General features: G+C 41.2%; 1 protein-coding gene across 3 annotated transcripts in view; it reads left to right on the top strand.

Moving 5' to 3' along the window:
* NALCN (sodium leak channel, non-selective) overlaps positions 1–12,852 on the top strand; it is a 296,965-nt gene that overhangs the window by 38,646 nt on the left and 245,467 nt on the right. The window lies entirely within an intron of this gene.

The raw sequence follows: 12,852 nt of genomic DNA, 5'->3' as shown, positions 1-12,852 counted from the left end.
GAGTGATGTTGAGCATCTTTTCATGTGTTTGTTAGCCATCTGTATGTCTTCTTTGGAGAAATGTCTGTTTAGTTCTTTGGCCCATTTTTTGATTGGGTCATTTATTTTTCTGGAATTGAGCTGCAGGAGTTGCTTGTATATTTTTGAGATTAATCCTTTGTCTGTTTCTTCATTTGCTATTATTTTCTCCCAATCTGAGGGCTGTCTTTTCACCTTGCTTATAGTTTCCTTTGTAGTGCAAAAGCTTTTAAGTTTCATTAGGTCCCATTTGTTTAGTTTTGCTTTTATTTCCAATATTCTGGGAGGTGGGTGATAGAGGATCTTGCTGTGATTTATGTCGGAGAGTGTTTTGCCTATGTTCTCCTCTAGGAGTTTTATAGTTTCTGGTCTTACATTTAGATCTTTAATCCATTTTGAGTTTATTTTTGTGTATGGTGTTAGAAAGTGTTCTAGTTTCATTCTTTTGCAAGTGGTTGACCAGTTTTCCCAGCACCACTTGTTAAAGAGGTTGTCTTTTTTCCATTGTATATCCTTGCCTCCTTTGTCAAAGATAAGGTGTCCATAGGTTCGTGGATTTATCTCTGGGCTTTCTATTCTGTTCCATTGATCTATATTTCTGTCTTTGTGCCAGTACCATACTGTCTTGATGACTGTGGCTTTGTAGTAGAGTCTGAAGTCAGGCAGGTTGATTCCTCCAGTTCCATTCTTCTTTCTCAAGATTATTTTGGCTATTCGAGGTTTTTTGTATTTCCATACAAATTGTGAAATTCTTTGGTCTAGTTCTGTGAAAAATACCGTTGGTAGCTTGATAGGGATTGCATTGAATCTATAGACTGCTTTGGGTAGAATAGCCATTTTGACAATATTGATTCTTCCAATCCATGAACACGGTATGTTTCTCCATCTGTTTGTGTCCTCTTTGATTTCTTTCATCAGTGTTTTATAGTTTTCTATGTATAGGTCCTTTGTTTCTTTAGGTAGATATACTCCTAAGTATTTTATTCTTTTTGTTGCAATGGTGAATGGTATTGTTTCCTTAATTTCTCTTTCTGTTTTTTCATTGTTAGTATATAGGAATGCAAGGGATTTCTGTGTGTTAATTTTATATCCTGCAACTTTACTATATTCATTGATTAGCTCTAGTAATTTTCTGGTAGAGTCTTTAGGGTTTTCTATATAGAGGATCATGTCATCTGCAAACAGTGAGAGTTTTACTTCTTCTTTTCCTATCTGGATTCCTTTTACTTCTTTTTCTGCTCTGATTGCTGTGGCCAGAACTTCCAACACTATGTTGAATAGTAGTGGTGAGAGTGGGCACCCTTGTCTTGTTCCTGATTTCAGGGGAAATGCCTTCAATTTTTCACCATTGAGGGTGATGCTTGCTGTGGGTTTGTCATATATAGCTTTTATTATGTCGAGGTATGTTCCTTCTATTCCTGCTTTTTGGAGAGTTTTAATCATAAATGAGTGTTGAATTTTGTCAAAGGCTTTCTCTGCATCTATTGAGATAATCATATGGTTTTTATCTTTCAATTTGTTAATGTGGTGTATTACATTGATTGATTTGCGGATATTAAAGAATCCTTGCATTCCTGGGATAAAGCCCACTTGGTCATGGTGTATGATTTTTTTAATATGTTGTTGGATTCTGTTTGCTAGAATTTTGTTAAGGAGTTTTGCATCTATGTTCATCAGTGATATTGGCCTGTAGTTTTCTTTTTTTGTGGCATCTTTGTCTGGTTTTGGAATTAGGGTGATGGTGGCCTCATAGAATGAGTTTGGAAGCTTACCTTCATCTGCAATTTTCTGGAAGAGTTTGAGTAAGATAGGTGTTAGCTCTTCTCTAAATTTTTGGTAGAATTCAGCTGTGAAGCCATCTGGTCCTGGGCTTTTGTTTGCTGGAAGATTTTTGATGACAGTTTCGATTTCCTTGCTTGTGATGGGTCTGTTAAGATCTTCTATTTCTTCCTGGTTCAGTTTTGGAAAGTTATACTTTTCTAAGAATTTGTCCATTTCATCCAAGTTGTCCATTTTATTGGCATAGAGCTGCTGGTAGTAGTCTCTTATGATCCTTTGTATTTCAGTGTTGTCTGTTGTGATCTCTCCATTTTCATTTCTAATTTTGTTAATTTGGTTTTTCTCTCTTTGTTTCTTAATGAGTCTTGCTAATGGTTTGTCAATTTTGTTTATTTTTTCAAAAAACCAGCTTTTAGCTTTGTTGATTTTTGCTATGGTCTCTTTAGTTTCTTTTGCATTTATTTCTGCCCTGATTTTTAAGATTTCTTTCCTTCTACTAACCCTGGGGTTCTTCATTTCTTCCTTCTCTAGTTGCTTTAGGTGTAGAGTTAGGTTATTTATTTGGTTTTTTTCTTGTTTCGTGATGTAAGCCTGTAATGCTATGAACCTTCCCCTTAGCACTGCTTTTACAGTGTCCCATAGGTTTTGGGTTGTTGTGTTTTCATTTTCATTCATTTCTATACATATTTTGATTTCTTTTTTGATTTCTTCTATGATTTGTTGGTTATTCAGAAGCGTGTTATTTAGCCTCCATATGTTTGAATTTTTAACAATTTTTTTCCTGTAATTGAGATCTAATCTTACTGCACTGTGGTCAGAAAAGATGACTGGAATGATTTCAATTTTTTTTAATTTTCCAAGACCAGATTTATGGCCCAGGATGTGATCTATTCTGGAGAATGTTCCGTGTGCACTTGAGAAAAAGGTGAAGTTGATTGTTTTGGGGTGAAATGTCCTATAGATATCAATTAGGTCTAGCTGGTCCATTGTGTCATTTAAGGTTTGTGTTTCCTTGTTAATTTTCTGTTTAGTTGATCTATCCATAGTTGTGAGTGGGGTATTAAAGTCTCCCACTATTATTGTGTTACTATTAATTTCCTCTTTCATACTCGTTAGCGTTTGCCGTACATATTGCGGTGCTCCTATGTTGGGTGCATATATATTTATAATTGTTATATCTTCTTCTTTGATTGATCCTTTGATCATTATGTAGTGTCCTTCTTTGTCTCTTTTCACATCCTTTATTTGAAAGTCTATTTTATCTGATATGAGTATTGCGACTCCTGCTTTCTTTTGGTCTCCGTTTGCATGAAATATTTTTTTCCAGCCCTTCACTTTTAGTCTGTATGTGTCTCTTGTTTTGAGGTGGGTCTCTTGTAGACAGCATATATAGGGGTCTTGTTTTTGTATCCATTCAGCCAATCTTTGTCTTTTGGTTGGGGCATTCAACCCATTTACATTTAGGGTAATTATTGATAGGTGTGGTCCCGTTGCCATTTACTTTGTTGTTTTGGGTTCACGTTTATACAACCTTTCTGTATTTCCTGTCTAGAGAAGATCCTTTAGCATTTGTTGAAGAGCTGGTTTGGTGGTGCTGAATTCTCTCAGCTTTTGCTTATCTGTAAAGCTTTTGAATTCTCCTTCATATCTGAATGAGATCCTTGCTGGATACAGTAATCTAGGTTGTAGGTTATTCTCTTTCATTACTTTCAGTACGTCCTGCCATTCCCTTCTGGCCTGGAGGGTTTCTATTGATAGATCAGCTGTTATCCTTATGGGAATCCCTTTGTGTGTTATTTGTTGTTTTTCCCTTGCTGCTTTTAATATTTGTTCTTTGTGTTTGATCTTTGTTAATTTGATTAATATGTGTCTTGGGGTGTTTCGCCTTGGGTTTATCCTGTTTGGGACTCTCTGGGTTTCTTGGATTTGGGTGGCTATTTCCTTCCCCATTTTAGGGAAGTTTTCAGCTATTATCTCCTCGAGTATTTTCTCATGGCCTTTCTTTTTGTCTTCTTCTTCTGGAACTCCTATGATTCGAATGTTGGGGCGTTTCACAGTGTCCCAGAGGTCCCTGAGGTTGTCCTCATTTCTTTTGATCCTTTTTTCTTTTTTCCTCTCTGCTTCATTTATTTCCACCATTTTATCTTCTACCTCACTTATCCTATCTTCTGCCTCCGTTATTCTACTCTTCGTTCCCTCCAAAGTGTTTTTGATCTCATTCATTGCATTATTCATTTTTAATTGACTCTTTTTTATTTCTTCTAGGTCTTTATTAAACAGTTCTTGAATCTTTTCAATCTTTGTTTCCAGGCTATTTATCTGTAACTCCATTTTGTTTTCAAGATTTTGGATCATTTTTATTATCATTATTCTAAATTCTTTTTCAGGTAGATTCCCTATCTCCTCCTCTTTTGTTTGACTTGGTGGGCATTTTTCATGTTCCTTTACCTGTTGGGTATTTCTTTGCCTTTTCATCTTGTTTAGATTGCTGTATCTGGAGTGGGCTTTCTGTATTCTGGAGGTCTGTGGTTCCTTTTTATTGTGGAGGATTAACCCAGTGGGTGGGGTTAGACGATTGGCTTGTCAAGATTTCCTGGTTAGGGGAGCTTGCGTCAGTGTTCTGGTGCGTGGAACTTGATTTCTTCTCTTTGGAGAGCAATGGAGTGCCCAGTAATGAGTTTTGAGATGGGTCTATGTGTTAGGTGTGTCCTTGGGCAGCCTGTATGTTGATGTTCAGGGCTATGTTCCTGCGTTGCTGGAGAATTTGCGTGGTATGTTTTGCTCTAAAACTTATTGGCTCTTGGGTGGTGGTTGGTTTCAGTGTAGGTATGGAGGCTTTTGGACGGTCACTTATTACTTAAAGTTCCATGTAGTCAGGAGTTTTCTGGTGTTCTCAGGTTTTGGGCTTAAGTCTCCTGCCTCTGGATTTCAGTTTTATTCTTCCTGTAGTCTCAGGACTTCTCCAACTATACAGCCCTGATAAGAAAACTTCTAGGTTAATGGCTAAAAGATTCTCCCCCGTTAGGGACACCCAGAGAGGTTCACAGATTTACATGAAGAAGAGGAGAGGGAGGAGGGAGATAGAGATGAACAGGAGGAGAAAAAGGGGGACTCAAGAGGAGAGAGACAGATCTACGCAGCTGTCTGTTCCCAGAGTGTTCTCCGTAGCCCAGTCACCTACAAGGATTCACAGAATTGGATTGGGAAGAGAAGGGGAAAGGAGGAAATAGAGGTGTTCTGAGGTAGAAAACAGAGAGTCAAGATTGGGAGAGAATAATCTTCGGTTTAAAAATAGGGCTTCTCTTTTTTTTTTTTTTTTTTGTAAGGTTATAGTGTATTGAAAATGAAAATTAAGGAGTAGTAGAGGAGTACTAGAGGACTTTAAAAGAAATAAGAGAAAAATAAAAATAGAAAATAGAAGAGAAAAAGAAAAGAAAAAAAAGAAAAAAAAAGAAAGAAAAAGAAAAAAAAAAAAAGAAAAAAAAATTTTTTTTTCCCCCTAATTAAAAAATCATAAAAGTCTGTGGAAATGAAAGTTAAGGAGTAATGGGGGAGTAATAGGGGATTTTAAAGGAAAATAAAAGAGAAGAAAGAAAAAAGAAAAAAAAGAAAAAAAGAAAAAAATTAAAAAAAATTAAAAAAAAAAAAAAGAGAAAAAAGTAAAATTATATCTAGGAGTTTCTCTGGAGCTGTTGCGGTCAGTGTGGGTTCGGCTCAGTTTCAGATAGCTCCTCGTTCCAGCTTACGCTTCTCGATATCTACAGGCCCCTCCTGTGTAGTCAGCGTTTCCTAGAGGGATTTTAATCTGTTGCACCAGTCCCTTCTGAAGCGGTTCCCTTTGTTTATTTGGCTTCTGTTTGCCGGTCTCTTCAGAGCCTCATTTCCGCCCTGACACAGGCAGGCGGAGGTGGACTCTCACCCAGGTAGCTAGCTCCGTCGCTCTGCGGGGCAGGGAGGGGCTTGCGCTGCAGGGAGTGGCTGGCGCCGTGGGGACAGGCCTGCGCTGCGGGGATGAGCTGGGGCTGCCGGGAGGGGCTGACGCTGCTTTCTCCGTCTGTGCTGCTCAGGCTCCCGGCTGTTCTATATGGAGCGCGCCCCGCGCTGCGCGAGGTTCCAGCCCTCGGCTGTTACACAAAAGCGCGGAAGGAAAAGCTGCGCCTGCTCTCTGTGCCTTCCCCGTCAGAGCGGTCCAGGCAGCCAGGGGCTTGGTGGGCACCCTCTCCCCAGGTGTGGCGCGCCCCCTCCCTTCCGCGGACCCAGTCTCAGTTTCCGCTGGCGCCAGTCGGGCGCGCGCGCCTTCCGCCCTCCGCGTCCCCAGCCCCAGTCCCCGCCCGCGCCGGTCGGGTGCCTGCGCCCTGTGTCTCGCCGCGACCTTCCCCTCCCCCCTGCCTCCTGCCTCCGGCGAGGCTGGGCCGGTCCGCAGCCTGCGAGCTCCTCTCTGGACCCTCTCGGTCTCTTTGTTCTGCGAACGGCCGGCAGTGTGTTCGGGCCGGTTAATTTACTCTCTCTCTTTTGGTCTCCCACAGTTCAAGTTGGCAACTCACAGAAGTTCCCTCCGATTGTCCTCAGGGCACTCGGGCCCGGACCCTACCCCAAGCAATGCCGCCTAGGAGCTCCCGGGACGGATCTCCGTCCTTAGCTCTTTTGTCTCACTTTTTATCTTTTATATTTTGTCCTACCTCCTTTCGAAGACAATGGGCTGCTTTTCTGGGCGCCTGATGACCTCAGCTAGCGATCAGAAGTTGTTTTGCGAAGTTTGCTCTGCGTTCAGTTATTCTTTTGATGAATTTGTAGGAGAGAAAGTGGTCTCCCCGTCCTACTCCTCCGCCATCTTGGCTCCTCCCTCTCAATTGTTTTAAAAGTACTTGTGTGCTCTCCATGGTCTGTGTTACAACTGAGCGACTTATATACACACATACATACAAAGACTTTATTTGTAAAAGTCCAATTTGATAATACTCCAGATTTCCATCAACAGGTAAATGGATTAACAAGTATATCTATATGATGACTGTGAAAGTATTAGTTGCTCAGTCAGGTCCAACTCTTCGCAACCCCATGGACTGTACCCCACAAGGCTCCTCTGTCCATGGAATTCTCCAGGCAAGAGTATTGAAATGGGTAGTCATTCCCTTTCCCAGGGGATCTTCCTGATTCAGGGATCAAATGTGGGTCTCCTACATTGTAGGCAGATTCTTTACCGTCTGAGTCACTAGGGAAGCCTACTTATAGTAACTACTATTTAGCAATAAAAAAGTATGAGATATTGATATCCACAATATCTTGGGTGAATCTCAAGATAATTATGTTGAGTGAAGAACCTAGACAACAAAGTACATATTCTGTGATTTCATGTATGTAAAATTCTAGAAAATGCAAGCTTACCCATGCTGATGAAAGGAAATCATTGTTTGCCTGGGCATAAAGTTTGGGGTGGGAATGAGATGATGAAGGTGTGGTTCTGTGTGTATGTCAAGGTTTCTCAAGCTGTTCTTTTTAACATGTGCAGTTTATTGTATGTCAAGTGTTTGCTGTTTTTGTTGTTACTACAACTATTTAGAAACGTTTCAGCGTGAAGTAGAGATCTGATTTTCTCCATATAGCTAGGCGCTTATCCCCACACTGCTTACCGTAGGTCATTACTCACAGTATTCAGTGCTGCCTTTCTCATTTCCCAGTTCCCTGTCTGTATTTGGCTCTGTAGCTATGACCTCTTCTGTGCTTGACTGACCTATTTAATGACCCTCTCATTACTATCACGCTCTGGACCTATTTAAATACGAATGTGTCTGTAAGCCTGAGGGTCACCTTTCCCGACCCCAGCCTCACAGGGGCTGAGGACTCTGTTTTCTACTTCTTACAGGCATGGAAACCCCAAGCTCTTGGCTACTGAGTCCTTAGTGTTCATCGATACCATCGTTGAATCAACTCGTGTGTTTCTCTTCTTCTAGTTTTCACTTTCCTTTTACACATTGCCATTTTGGAATGTGCGTTTTCTTTCTTACAAGCCCAGGTGTGTGTGTGTGTGTGTGCTCAGTCGCTCTATGGAAGTCATGGTTAATGATATATTATATTTAGATGGATAATAACATTATGACAGATTGATAAAGAAGCAGAAATGAAGAAAAGGACAGAGCAAGAAAAGCAAGCTGCTAAATAAAAGCAACAAAGGAGAAATGGTCAGAAAATGGAAAAGCCACGTTAAAAGTGGAGAAAAGCAATGAATTAGTACAAACACAGGATAGGAAAGTTGAAGGAAGTGGTGAGTAACTGTTGACTCGTGTGGGTGAGGGGAGAGATGCATAGAGGGAAACCTGTAGGTAGTTTTCTTTTTAAGTGCATGTGGGCTGCAGAATGTGTCTAGATTGTTCCATGAATGAATATGAAGGTGAAAAAAGATATCGTGTGGGCAGGAGACAATAGAGGAGGAGTGAGGGGAAGGAAAGCTTTTGGGTGAGGAAGCGGCTGTGTGAGAACATCGGTGAATGCAGGAGCCCAATTTAAAGGTCCCACTTTTGTTAAAAACCAAGTTAAAAGGCAAAACTTCTCAAATGTGTTAACCCAGCTCGGAGATTAGGCATCATGCTGCAAACTTAACTTTGACACGGAGAATAGACTACAATTAGGGAAGATGGGTGTGAGTATTATCTGAACTCATGGTCCCTGAATCACTCAGTAAGTCCTCTCAGCCAGCTCCACACTGTACTCAGGACTCAGAAATGAATGTCTGGAAAAAAATGTTAAAAGACCTCTCATATGCTGACTCTTAGCTCCAGCTCATTACATTATCCTTAAAAAAAAAAAAGAGTGTACCGTGAAGAATCTCATACATGTTGGCAGCCTTTTCAGCTACTCGAGACATAACAGTGATGGGGAGATGTCTGCATTTTTCTCTTTCTTGGATTTGTATTATCAAATCTGTGCAGTCGCGTTATGCACACACCCATGTATTTTGTCTTCTCTTCATGTGATTCTTCATTTACTATTTGAGAAGATATGTAACTGGCCACACGGTTTTATAAGCAGTGTTACTCATAAAAACAGTTTTCAGAAGTTGGATGACTCATTTCAAGGACCAACCATTTATGCCATTTTTTCTTTTGTATTTTCAGTTCAGTATCAACTGAGTTTTAAAAGCCTTGCTCTCAAGAAAATTTGTCAATACCATTTTACCATCTCCAGACCAGACATTTAATTTGCTTTATTTTTAGAGACTCAAACCACGTCCAGAGTCAGAATGAAACACATACAAATCCCAGTTGAAAAGAATTTTCCAACTTGTTGTGTCCTTTTGTTGCCTCTTAGCTAGGAATTTCTCGTAAACATCTCTGAGTCACAGACACTAAGCTCTACGGTATGATGCTCTGCTTCCAGAGATCAGAGTTGCCAGGTGCTGTCATGACCTCCTTTCTCTTCAGCGTTGTCTTTTAACAATTGTTCCAATCTCTGCTTGATTGATTTGCATGCATGGTAGCCAAATAATAGGACAGCTTTCAGGCAGAGACGTGTGTGTTCAGAGACCTGTATGTCCCAGGTTTCATGGCTGACCTCTGGAATTGATTATGTTAATCTGTGAAGCAGACAGGGCAAATAAAGCAGGAACTCAGTACCTGCGGTTTTGCTTCTGAATGGACCCAGTTTCTTGCAAAGCAGATAGATGGGCATCTCAGCTGTGTCCTCTATAGCAGGGGTCCTCAACCTCCCGGATCTAATGCCTGATGATCTGACGTGGAGCTGATACAGTAATAATAGAAATAAAGTGGGCACAATAAAGGTAATGCGCTTGAATCATCCCCGAATCATCCCCAAACCATCCCCCGACCCCGGTCCATGGAAAAATTATCTTCCACGGAACTGATCCCTGGTGCTGGAATGGTTGAGTACCGCTTCGTTTATAGCGTTACTAGTAAAGCTTTAGCTTCTTCTCCAGTAATGAATGGTGACCTAAGGCAGTTACGGAACAAATAATGGGATTCAACTAAGCAAGACAGTTCATATCCTAAAGAGAGTTGAGGAGACCAGTGGCCTGTGGCGGAAACAGATATTGCAAACTGCCAAATGTGATGGCAAAAATCCCCCTGAAGCTAAAAGAGGAACATGTAAGAAGGAGCTGCTAGGTGAAATAGAACAGATGAAGATTTTCCTGACACCTTATTATCATTCCTGAGAAAGGAGAGAAATTTATTCATGGCTTGGTATCAAATAATGACATCTCATCCCCAAGAATGAGATAATTAGAAAAGGTAAGGAAATGTAAATGTTAAGCATGTAATAGTTTACTGTGCAGAGAGTAAGATTCAACCAGGAGCTCAAGTTAATGTTTGTAATGACTGGACCATCCGCTTTGTGCCCAGGAGGTAGGGGACCACACATCACAGGCACCCTGGACTGTTCTGCTTCTTCCCTGCTGCTGCAGAGTAATTACAGATTACTTCCTGTGGGTCTCAAGGAGAATCTCAGTTACAGACAATTCATTTCATGGTTCCCCCGGCCAGCAGGCTTCCCTGGTTGCTCAGACTGTAAAGAATCTGCCTTCAATGCAGGAAACCCCGGTTTGATCCGTGGGTCGAGAAGATTCCCCTGGAGAAGGGGATGGCAGCCCACTCCAGTATTTTTGCCTGGAGAATCCCATGGGCAGAGGAGCCTGGCAGGGCTACAGTCCATGGCGTCACAAAGAGTTGAACACAACTGAGTGACTCACACACATCCATCCTACTGGGTACTTTTGGTCTTCCCTGGTGGCTCAGACGGTAAAGCATCTGCCTGCAATGTGGGAGTCCCAGCTTCGATCCCTGGGTTGGGAAGAGCCCCTAGAGGAGGAAATGGCAACCCACTCTGGTACTCTTGCCTGGAGAATCCAATGGGCAGAGGAGCCTGGCGGGCTACAGTCCATGGGGTCGTAAAGAGTCGGACATGACTGAGTGACTTCTCTTTCACTTTCCATCCAGTGGCAGCTTTTAGGACTTGGTGGTATTTTATAAAAGATTACTAAGACCAGAGAAGATATAAAGTTGGATTTGGGGGCAGTTTTCTATACTAGCCCAAATAAAATTTAAGTATTCCTTTCAGAATACTTAGAAAATAAGTGAATGGTTGTTTTATCAACTCTGTTCACAAAACAGTGAGATTTTTTAAAAATAGAAAGGTCAGAAGAATTAAAGATAGAAACATGGTGGAACTTAAGAATATTAATTTTTAATTTCCATGGCCTTTATCAAGAGAGGATTTTGTACAATATGTAAAATCATAAGTGCCTCAGATTCATGCAAAGGACTGTGACTCTTCTTGAAAGGATCAGGAATTAACTCACAGGATTCATGCCGAGGTGTCTGCTAAGTGGGAGGTATAAGAACAAGTTGAGATATTGGAAATACATTCTTTATAATGTTTAAGAAATGAAAGTACTCTGATGATGTATCTACAGTAGATTTCTAACTAAATTAATAGCAATGGTTATGGAGCACCTGTTATATTGCAGATATTTTGCTTATGTAACTGCTTTTTTAGAACAAATCTTACGTCTGCTGCCAACACAGGAGACATAAGCAATGCGGGTTCTATCCCTGGGTCAGGAAGATCCAGGTATGGGTGGGTATGGCTACCCACTCCAGTATTCTTGCCTGGAGAATCCCACGGACAGAGGAGCCTAGAGGGCTACAGTCTAGGGGGTCACAAGAGCTGGACATGACTGAAGTGACTTAGCACCCACCCATGCAAGAATTTGAAAGAAGGGGAATTAACCTACATGTGTGCTTAAAGTCATATCTTTCTGACACTACAAAGTGGTGATGTCCACAGTTAGAGCCTTTTACTTGGGGTTTGCTTGTGGGTGTCCAAAGGACCAGCTTAAAATGTGGTAGTTACTTAAACATTTCCTGAGATGTGTAAATTCGCTCAGTTGCCACTAATGAAGAGCAGAATCCTGAAGGAATAAGCATAGAATTTTGTTTTGACTGAGACAAAACTGGGCAATGCATTACCAGGCATGGTGTGTGTGTGTGAGTAAAATTGTGTATGTCTTTGTAGGAATTTGTGTATATGCCCGTGCGTGTGGCTGGTGGCCTCAAGCAGCTAAGGGACCGTGCAGTTAGGCATTAGACTTTAGAGGAAACATGCTATATAAGGGGCAGGAACCATCACAATGAATTTACAAAGATATCGAAGAAAAGAAATGTGACCCAAAACATCCGTCTCAATGTGGCCATAAGCAGGGGAAACTGAGACTGTCCTCAGGTTGGTCCCCATTTAGGAAACACCTGGAGACATTGATGTCGTGGGAAATGACGGTACTACAATCAAGGGCTTGTAAGACTTGTGAATCCTCTAGGCTAAACTTGGGCCCCTACATGAGCCTTGTCAGTTGTCTCAGGTAGCAGCTACTTGGGGCTCATTTTAAGGCCAGCCCGCAATGAGATTCCATATTCACCATTACGGTGGTTATCTGTATTCACTGCCAAGAAAAGCATTGCATATCTAAACCCTTCGCATCAACTTAAATTCCAGTTTATCCTCCAGAAAGATGAAAAGTTATATCACTAGTCATCCAAATAAAAACCTCGTATTATTTCCGGAGCTGAATCACTGCATAACCTCTCTCCTTCCAGTGTGATACCTTTCGTTCCTTCAGCCTCACCTGGCTTATCTGGTTTTCTGTCTAAACTGCTCATCTGACAACGCAGAAGAAGGCTGAGTGTCATTTCTGAGGCTCACATACGGTACTTTTGTACCATATGGAAAATGACTGTCATCATTAGCTGGTGCTTAGAAGCAGAGAAGTAACATTTGTGGCCACAGTAGGAGAAGGGTTTGTGAATGACACAGAATCCCCAGACAAGTTTACATGCCTTGCAAATCTGCAGGAAAATTCCTTCCTTTACTTTTCTGGGTCTCGGTCTTTTATGGCAAAAGCCATCATGGCCATGATGCTCTTATAAAGAGCTTCTGTGTGCGCTTAGAGATCTTATGGTTACTGGAGGAGAAGGATGCAGGGAACGGATAGTTAGAGAGTTTAGGATGAGTATGTGCATGCTGCTATTAACATATTTTAAATGGATA

The sequence above is a fragment of the Cervus elaphus genome, chromosome 30, assembly GCF_910594005.1.
Source record: "Cervus elaphus chromosome 30, mCerEla1.1, whole genome shotgun sequence".
Classification (NCBI taxonomy): Eukaryota; Metazoa; Chordata; class Mammalia; order Artiodactyla; family Cervidae; genus Cervus; species Cervus elaphus.
This window is presented reverse-complemented; position numbering and strand designations above follow the sequence as displayed.